General features: G+C 45.8%; 1 protein-coding gene across 7 annotated transcripts in view; it reads right to left on the reverse strand.

Annotated features, from left to right (window-relative positions):
- The window catches only part of PAK1 (p21 (RAC1) activated kinase 1), a 74,759-nt gene extending 67,252 nt beyond the window's left edge, over nucleotides 1–7,507 (reverse strand). Inside the window, exon 1 of one of the 7 annotated variants that reach the window (XM_050331799.1) lies at nucleotides 7,343–7,507. The gene's annotated coding sequence lies outside the window, so the exon portion shown is untranslated. Of the gene's footprint in view, nucleotides 1–5,471; nucleotides 5,625–5,950; nucleotides 6,455–6,521; nucleotides 6,718–7,005; nucleotides 7,077–7,342 lie in introns of those variants that run through there. The other 6 variants (XM_050331795.1, XM_050331801.1, XM_050331796.1 and 3 more) reach the window with 6 other exon arrangements.
- Between the last annotated feature and the right edge of the window lie 1,628 nt (nucleotides 7,508–9,135).

A 9,135-nucleotide genomic window follows, 5' to 3' on the forward strand; every position in this document is an offset into this window, starting at 1 on the left:
CTCTCTACAGATAGGAGTGGGAGAAGTCTCTTTTATATGACACATATTTTTGCATAGCTTTCACATCTCCAGAATCTTGGAGCTTAACAGAAAGCATCAAACACCTTAACACACACCCACAACGTGTATGCATTTTACCAAAGAACCTTACCAATGACTTTGATTATCAGAGAGGGGATGATGAAGAAAGGCTTTGATGAAGGGCTCTGTGGCATTACCACCATTCATTTCTAGGCCTCTCCTTTGAGTTCAGCTCCCAAAGCTTTTCTGTTATCACCTCTGATCTGTGATTACGATGCCAGAGAAGCAACACTGAAGCTGAATGCACATCTTACACTGCAGATGAGAACAATGGCAGGGCAAAACAGGAATCTAAATTATAAGCTTGTGGTTAACATTTTGTGGTTAAAGGGAGATTTAGCGCTCCTGGGCAGTGTGGCAAGAAAGTTCTATCAAACTTCTGTGGCAAAAAGAAATAGCAGTGATCACATTGATAAGATGTGTCCTCCACTTAACAATCATTCCAGGATCTTCGTTTTATGACTTCATCTTCCTCCAGCCTCCCTCTTGCATGGAAACTGAGTACTCCTGGAGCAATTTCTCATTTCAGTAAGAATTGCCATGAGTCAAGTGGCTCAAACCTTCTCAAGCAAAGCCTTTATTAAAGATATTATTAAAATTAAAAAATCACAATACTTAGTAAAGCATAGAGGCCACATTGGAAATCCAGCTTTAAGTCATTTAAAGTTCCACAAGGCAATTAGATCTGTAGCCTGAAAAATCACATTTATGTGTCATGAAGGCCATATACATATTTCTGAAGAATTAGGAAAAATTTGACACTTTTCCCTTTTAGGAACAACATTCCCTTTCACATACTTTTCCTTCAGTTCCTGAGCTTGAATCAAAGGGTTTTCCTTCTGTGTGCTGTGTTTTGAAACAGATTTGTCTGATTTGCTAAAAATTGGCCAGTATGTGAAAATCTGCCTTTTGATTTTTGACCCTTCCTACAGCAACATTAGTCTAATTACACACTTATTTGGATCATTTTCTATTCGAGCAACCTTTTAGGACATAATACTATGACTACATCTTCCAGTGTCTTAAAAAACAGTAGCCTATTAAAAACAACGTTTTACTAAATAAAACGCTGATGAACTGAGGCTCCATTAAGAGTTAACACATTCTGTGGTTTGAGAAGGAAAAATGACATTAAAATTTCTCTTGAATGAGGTATTCCTGAAAGGATAAGGACACATAAATTGTTCTATTTCCAGAAGAACTGCAAAATGTAATGGGACTTTTATAATTGAGTGTTTTATTAATTTTAATGAGCTAATCAATATTGCATTTCAAATCCTGATGTGTCCATTTGCTGCTAATCCCTCTTTGTGCTTCACACACCCTGGTCTTTGCATCTGCTACCTGACAAATCTACCTTCTACTGTGAAGAGACACCGGAGTTCGGACTCAGGTGACCAGTTTAACAAACAAGGATGCAAATGATGAATCACGAGTCTGGTCTCATGGTTTTTTCCCCCCTCTACCTCAATGCTGGTGTTAGAGAGCTCAGTAGCAGCCTCAAACACATGCTGCACCTTACACAGAGGTTAGCACAGGGCCTTGAGCTGAATGAATCTAACAGCTTCAGTAGTAAACACAGAACTGAGAAACTGGGACTATTCCCCACTTCTGCTGTTGAACAAAATCAGCTTTTCCTTCGTCCCAAACAAGTCTGAACTCTGGAGACACATGAATTCCACATTCAGCTGTGACTTCTAGCCTCTCCAAAGCATGGTTGAAATAAGACATTCTTGAAATACCTACTAAAAGCAAATCATAGAATCATCCTGGCACAAAGCCTTTAAGTTCAACTTGTTGGTGAAACCACATAATGTTCACTTACAGATAGCTGGGGAAATTAAATCAGTGTTTTACAAAAGGAATCACTTCTCTACTCTTTCTGCAGAAGAGTCTCTGTTAAGTAGCCAAGCAGATCAGCAGAGAATGTGCATTTGGGATTATATGGGTACAAACAATAATCTATCTTGGAATTTCTTTATGCTAAAGAAGTGATACGGTATTTCACATTACACTATATGTAAAAGGGAAGAAAAACCACCTGAAACAAGTCCCTGGTTCAAATCAAAATATTTCTCAGTCCAGCTCTTATTTCGTGAATACAACGCAAACCCTGAAAAACAGGTTTTGTCTTGTAAGTGAAGCATCATCTAAAATATTTGTGTGCCATTACAGTCACTAAGTAAGTTGATAGTTCAAAGCCCTACAGAGGCTTAGAGAAGGTAACTCCAAGTGGTGCTGTGACACCTTAGCAAACCAGTCTGTCAAACTGCATCCTGACCCTTTGTATTTTATCTTCCTTCTCTCTGCTGCCATCTGTAAAGTCATCCAATGGCATCAGCTGTAATCCACGGACAGACACGCTGTAACTACACACATCAAGCTCCTAAGAGCAGAAGACAAGGCCTTAAGGTAAACCTTTACAACTCCCTCATCCCAAAACCACACACAATATGAATAGCATTTATTTTGCTCTACCATCTTCCTTTTTATGTTACAGGTAGACAAACTTAATGGGAAAAGAAATAAGAAAAGACAGGAAACAAGGCTTTAAGCCCCACCTGCCTGCAGCGTGTACTCGCCACTTGACTTCCTCGTAGTCCCACAGCTACAGGCCCACCTAGATCAAGGAACTGTTTGCAGCTAGATGTTGTACACTTCAAGGCAGTCACGATATACTACATGCACTGTCTCTCACATGGCAATTGAGATCACAAAGGGCTATTTTGGTAGAAATTATTTCTTTTCAGAAAGTACATTTAGTTACTAGTTCTGCGGTCTTATGATTTGTCCTGATTTTCCCAGATTAGGACCATTTTTCTACACCATTAACTTTTTTTCCTCCTCCTTTTTTTAAACCTAAGATGATAGAAGGATGCCAGACTCACTATCACTTCACTGATTCTAGGCAGCAGGAGGAGGAAACAGAATGGATTTAAGGCAGTTATGCCAGCTTAAGAGGAAAACAAACTAGCTATATAGCAGGTCCAAAGAGTACAGATTGCAAGAAGGAAAGAAACCATGGAAGGGAAGTTATTGTTTAACCTGCTTCTCAGACTATATGCAAGAGATTGATAGTATACAAGTGGAAACTGGAACACTTGGGTTGCCAGTCTGAAAAGGTGTATTAGTGCACAAACCAGAACTGAACTTCAACTCTTTCTTCAAATTCCCTGGAAATACACTAATCAGACGGCTTGTTTGTTTGTTTGTTTCCTCTTCCCCCATCCCAACAAACAAGCGCTAAAATGAAGGGAATTGGTGAAAGCTGTACTACAACACTGCTTCTTCTGATGGATCTGATAGCAATGGTGCCTGCCTGCATCCCCACAGTGAGGGGAGCAGCTGAAACTCCTCTCAGCTATCTGCTGCCACGTATAACACAGCATATGGGAGACAGAGGAGACCAGGGTGACTACAGGAGGAATCAGCATTTTTAGAGTGCAACTCTCTGACCTATTTTAGAAACGCCTACTGGAGGATGACACAAAGCACATCCTAAAAGGCCCTTTTTCTCTCTGCTGATCATACTGGAAGCCTGGGGAGACTTGTTCAGCTCTGAGCATCCACGTTTTCATCAAGTGAAACCCATGAAGGGCCCTGAAACTGCGGCACACACCCCACTGTCACATGTTGGAAAAGAGACAGACCATGGGAGGACCCAAAGACTCCCACTCCCAGCTCTGAGGATGCACCTGAGAAGGGATGGGACAAAAGTAAACTTCCTCTCCTGCACAAAGCCAGGAGCAGTCATCACCACTGGCAGCAGTGAGCGTTACCCCTCACAGCCACAACATCCACATCTACACATGCTGTGCACAGCTGCACCCAAGTGCAGCAATTTCAAACTCAAACTTGAGTTTGAGTAAAAACCTGATTAGCACAAGCAGCATCAGGTACTTTTAAACTTATTCATTCCTAAAGAACACCATGTGCATTAAGTTCAGAAGGGAAGATCTGATTCCAGTTACTTATGCATCACATCAGTAAGGATCTGCTGACAGTCCCAGTTCCACTGCCACCAAAGAGAATGGACCTAGCCATTCCCACCTCTGGAAACAGGAGTGCAAAACAGTTCCTCCCAGGTCAGAGCTGTGCAACTGCATGAGTCACACACTAGACTATTTCTCCATAAAAGCAAGCCCTCAGCATCAACCAGAACATGCTTTCATTCTCCCTGGTTCCTATACAGGCCAAGGCATCAGGCTGAGAAAAATCAGTTCAGCTCCTTGCTGAACTGGTACAGAAAAAGGCTCTTTCACACAACAGAGTTCTGGCACACAATATTCTTTTGCCTTCCCATAGAGGTAGAAAGTCAACAAGAGGTATTCTTGTACCTGTAAAAGGGCTAATGACTGACCAGGCTTTAAAGAAACATGAGTTATTTTTAATTGTCTGGTTTCAGTTTATGTCTTGTACCTCCTCATCCAGACTGGTCAGTTCCTTTACATGTCTACTTGCTTCTGTTATCTGTTGTTGACAAGATGAACTGTAAAACCGGATCATTTTAAGGGTGGTACTCTGGATCACTTCTGCATTTTGCTACAGAGAAAAGTCTGTTTCACCTCTAGGTGGTTCTGTACCCTCTTACAAATGTGAGGGAAGTGGACCATAACAATCAGCTTTGGAAATTACAAAACTTTGCACACCAAGGAAGTAAGACAGGTGAACAAAAGGAACAAAGAAGGAAAGAAGCTCACTCACATTCAAAAAAAGACAAAACACTATTTAGCAAACTAGGTGAACTTTATGTATTGGAGTCAAAGCCGAGAGAAAAAATCTCCCTCCACAGACCTGGAACAGGACAATCAAGCAGTTCTTTGACCTCTCAAGCAAAAACAGATAGCATCAGTCTTCGATTCAGTGCAAGCAATGCAGTCAAACACAATAAACAAACAATATATTTTCACTTGTGGCAGTTATACTGAACTTGTCGCATATTTCTTCCAATATCCCCAAGATGCACAGAAAAGTATGAACTAAAAGCCTCACTTTTCCTTATTCTTTTTTTTCTGAGTAACACCCAGAGCACATAATATTACCTAAAACCAGTAAAAGCATTCTTGCTGTCATGATACAAGAGCATTTTGCTCTTCAATTTTATTTTTGTCTTTCATTCCCAAAACAAAGAATGGTAGTTATATCATCCCATTTAAAGATGCTGGTTCCTCCCCACAGGACTCAGAAAGGCTATTAAAAAAACAAAACAAAACAAACGACAACAAGCAAACAAAAACAAACAAACAAACAAACATCTTATCAGTCTCCAGTTTTAATCTCCAGCTTTGCTATACAATACAGCTGAGAACAAATTCTTCCCCGTGGCACAAGACAGGCAATCCAGAGTTAAACAGAATGAGTACTCAGACATATTTAAATTCCCACCATACCTTCTGTTCTCTGTGCAGAAATGAGTTTCACTTCTCTGACTTATCCACAGAAAGCGTACAGGGAAAAGCAATTTCCAAGCATCCACTGGACAAACACACAAACTGTTCCACAAGGAGTTTTTCCAGCCTTACCCTAAAAAGCTGCGAATAAGATGAACACACCCACACCAAGAGGTATTTGAGCAGCAGACAGGAAGATGCTCCCTGCTTGTCCAGTGAATATGCGCAACACCAGGAAACTCCAGGTAAAGAAAAGGGGGAGGTAGTTCAGTGAAAGGCATCAGTGAGCCACTGTTCAAAGAGTAATTGCAAGCAAAGAAAACAAACATTCTTCCGTCTGAGCCCGACACAGCCATTTCACCCAACTACAATACCTGCTTTCACTTTGAAAATTAAAAGCTTGGCTAACAAACAGCTTTTACGATCGTTCTTACACACACACATATAGCTCATACTTAATTACCACATCAAGTACACACCTTACAGCCGGTAACAGGTCCCAAGCAAAGAGCCAGGTTTTGACACCTATTTATAAATCTTGTTCCTGAAGAAAAAAACTCCTGGAGGCACCGTCGGAATTAAGGCTCAAGTAATACTCGGTAGGAGCAGATGCACCGTGACACACATACGGGATGGAGACAGCTATTCCCAACAATCACGAATTTTAAACCCTCTGGATAACAAAAGCATCAAGAACACGGACTGCAGGTATGAAAGAGCTGTGGATCGGGGTATTTCCACACACAGTGGAAGACAGAAGCGCTACTGCCCCTGATGACTCGTCTTGCTGGTGCTGCCTCTCCTCGGTCTCCCAGGAGCACTCAAGAGCACCCAGAGGTGCCACCCATCTCCGATGTCCCCTCACTGCCACCCACTCCCCTGGCAGAAGCCCCTGCTTTGAAGGAGGTGGACTAGAGACCTTCTGAGGTGTCTTCCCATCTGAATCATCGCACGATCCTAAGTTCAGCTTTGCTTTTAAGTACTTTACTAGCAAAAAGCCACGGATTCGTACACACACGCGGGCGGAGGGGTTAAAAGACAAGCTCCCACCTCTCCATCCCTCCGCACCAGCCACACAAAGCCTAGGGCTTCATCACCTCATCGCCCAGCGTGGGTCCAGCTCCTCAATTCTTTGTGATTGCCCAAAGCGCCCGCCCCTCCAACAGGAGCCTGGACGGGGTGCTCGGCAGAAACTCTGGGCTGAGCCCCGATTCCCATCCCAACTTCTGCCCCGGGACCCCAAGCATGAGGCCCCGAGCGGCTCCCCGCTTGCACAGCCCGGGGGCTGAGGACAACTCCCTTTATCAAATGAATGAGCCGGGGAGATAGGAGGCGGGGGAGACAGCAGGGGGAAGGCAGGCTCCGTACCTCCCTCCTAAAAGGAAAGAAAAAAAGAAGGAGGAGGGGAGAGTGGGAGGGGGGAGAGGAAAGAAAAAAAAAAAAAAGAACCCGGCCGCTCAACCTCCGTGCAAACTTCCCGGTTACAAAACAAGCGAGGAAATCCCCTTCCCCGGCGCGGCGCGGCGCGACTCACCTTCCGCCCGCCGCAAGGTGCTGCCCGGCTCTCCCGCGGCTCCGCGCCCGGCCCCGCTCCCCTGCACCGCCGTCCCTCCCTCCCTCCGTCCCTCCCACCGCCCCTATTGTGGGCCCGGCACCGCCCCCCGCACCCTGCCCGCCTTGCCGCGGCCATTGGCTGCGGGGGGCCCGCCCCGCCGCCCCCCGGCCGACAAGGTGGGCAGCGGGGCCGCAGCACCCGGGCAGGGGGGCTGGTCCTGCCCTGCCCGCCCCGACCGGCGCCCGGGGCGCGGCATCGCAGCCGAGCGGCCCGCCGTGAAAAGTTTTTCTTTTTTTGGGGGGGAAGGGGGTGGTACCTTCCGGGTGGGGCAGATCGGGACCCCGGCGCTGCCTCGGGAAGTGGCGGGTGCCCGGAGCCCCGCGGCTCCGCAGGGCAGAGGGCGGGAGCGGCGCCGGCCTGGGACGTGGAGGTCTTTGGCGATCACGCCATCGGCGGAGCCGCCACGCGGGGAGTGGATCGCCGGCAATCACACCCTTGGCGAGCGGCGCTGCAGTGACTTTATTTCTGCTCCGCGTATCGCGCTGCGCTATCGCTGAGCCGGCTCTATTGTGCTGAGCGCTGCGTGCGTGCAGATCCAAAAAAGGCAAGAATAAAAAGGGCTCTGCCTGGCCGCTGTGTTGCCAAAGCCGAGGCGTCTATACCTTATATTGCCGGGATCCGGGTGTTCCCTCTCCCCGTGATCTAAAGCTTGCTGGAAACTTGTCACCCTAGTTAACAGGAGTTTTCGGCTCTGCGCGTGTGCTCTGCCGAGAGGGGAAAAGAGGAGGGATTCGACTGCACGTACAGCTGCACTGCTCTCCAGAACAGAGCACGGGCACGGTGAGGTTGAGCTCTGTATAAGAGTGAAATATTGAGTGTAGCAGGTAGATACAGGCAAAAGAGAGACAAATAATACAGAACATCAGACTTTTGCATCGAGACAACATTCCCCCTATATACGACAGATTAAGACAGCGCTGCCACAGTCTCGCCCTTCCCCCTTGTAGTTCCAGTGATAAGTTTGTTCGGGAGCTAAACCAGCAGAAAGTTAACAGCGCAAAAGTAAACAAATGGAGGGAGTGAGAATGCGAGTCTGGGACTGCCACAGAGCTGATTTCAATCAGCTGAACCTGCTGTGGAGTTGCACACTTGGAATCACTTCCCTTTGTTGGATACTTTTAAATTTGGATTCAAATTCACACACAGAGGCATGAGCTCCCCCAAGCACCGTCTGGCCGTAGTCTGTCCTCTGGTTGCAACATAAAGGTGTTTATGTCAGCTCAGGGTAGTATATCAGTCACTTCGCTTCAAAGACAGCCACAGAACCAGCCTGTGTCAAGAATCCCACAGTTACATGGGATCTTACAGGATTGCTGCTGGCAGGGAACTGAGGCAAAAACCAGGCAGCTCAGCTTGAATGCCAGATCCATAAGGGGGCACCATCAAAGCTGGAGTTAAAACCCAACAGCTACCCTACAGCCCTGAACTGAGACCTGAAGAGTAACTTCCTTTTGTACCACACTTGAAATCCCAAAGCCTTTTCAGAAATATGGATGCACCCTGATAATTTTAAAAAATAATTTGTGAAGCCAGGCAAGAGGATACTCCAAAACACGCCTTGTTAGGCAAGTTATTTTGCCAAATACATCCATTCAACCCCATGGAGAATGGTCAAGTAAGGTAATTGCAGTGGTTGACCTAAAGTGTGGTCCATACATACTTGGTGTACTGCACTCTACTCAGCCTTAGTGATGCTGCATCTGGAATACTGTGTCCAGTTTTGCACTCCACAGTACAAGAGACACATGGAGCTCCTGTAGTGGGTCCACTGGGAACTACAAAGGTGATTAAGGGACTACAAAGATGATTAAGGAGCATTTCTCTTAGGAGGAAAGGCCGCAGGAGCTTCAGCCTTGAGGAGATGACTGAGAGGGGACCTCATCAGTGTCTATAAGTATCTGTAGGGAGAGTGTCGTGAGTATGGATCCAGACTCTTCTCAGTGTGCCAAGTAATAAGACAAAACAGGCAGAAAATGATCCACAGAAAGTTCCACCTGAATATGATGAAGAACTTCTTTACTGTGTGGGTGACCACGCACTGTAACGGAT

The sequence above is a fragment of the Myiozetetes cayanensis genome, unplaced genomic scaffold (assembly GCF_022539395.1).
Source record: "Myiozetetes cayanensis isolate MyiCay16 unplaced genomic scaffold, myiCay2020 scf5-8, whole genome shotgun sequence".
Lineage (NCBI taxonomy): Eukaryota > Metazoa > Chordata > Aves > Passeriformes > Tyrannidae > Myiozetetes > Myiozetetes cayanensis.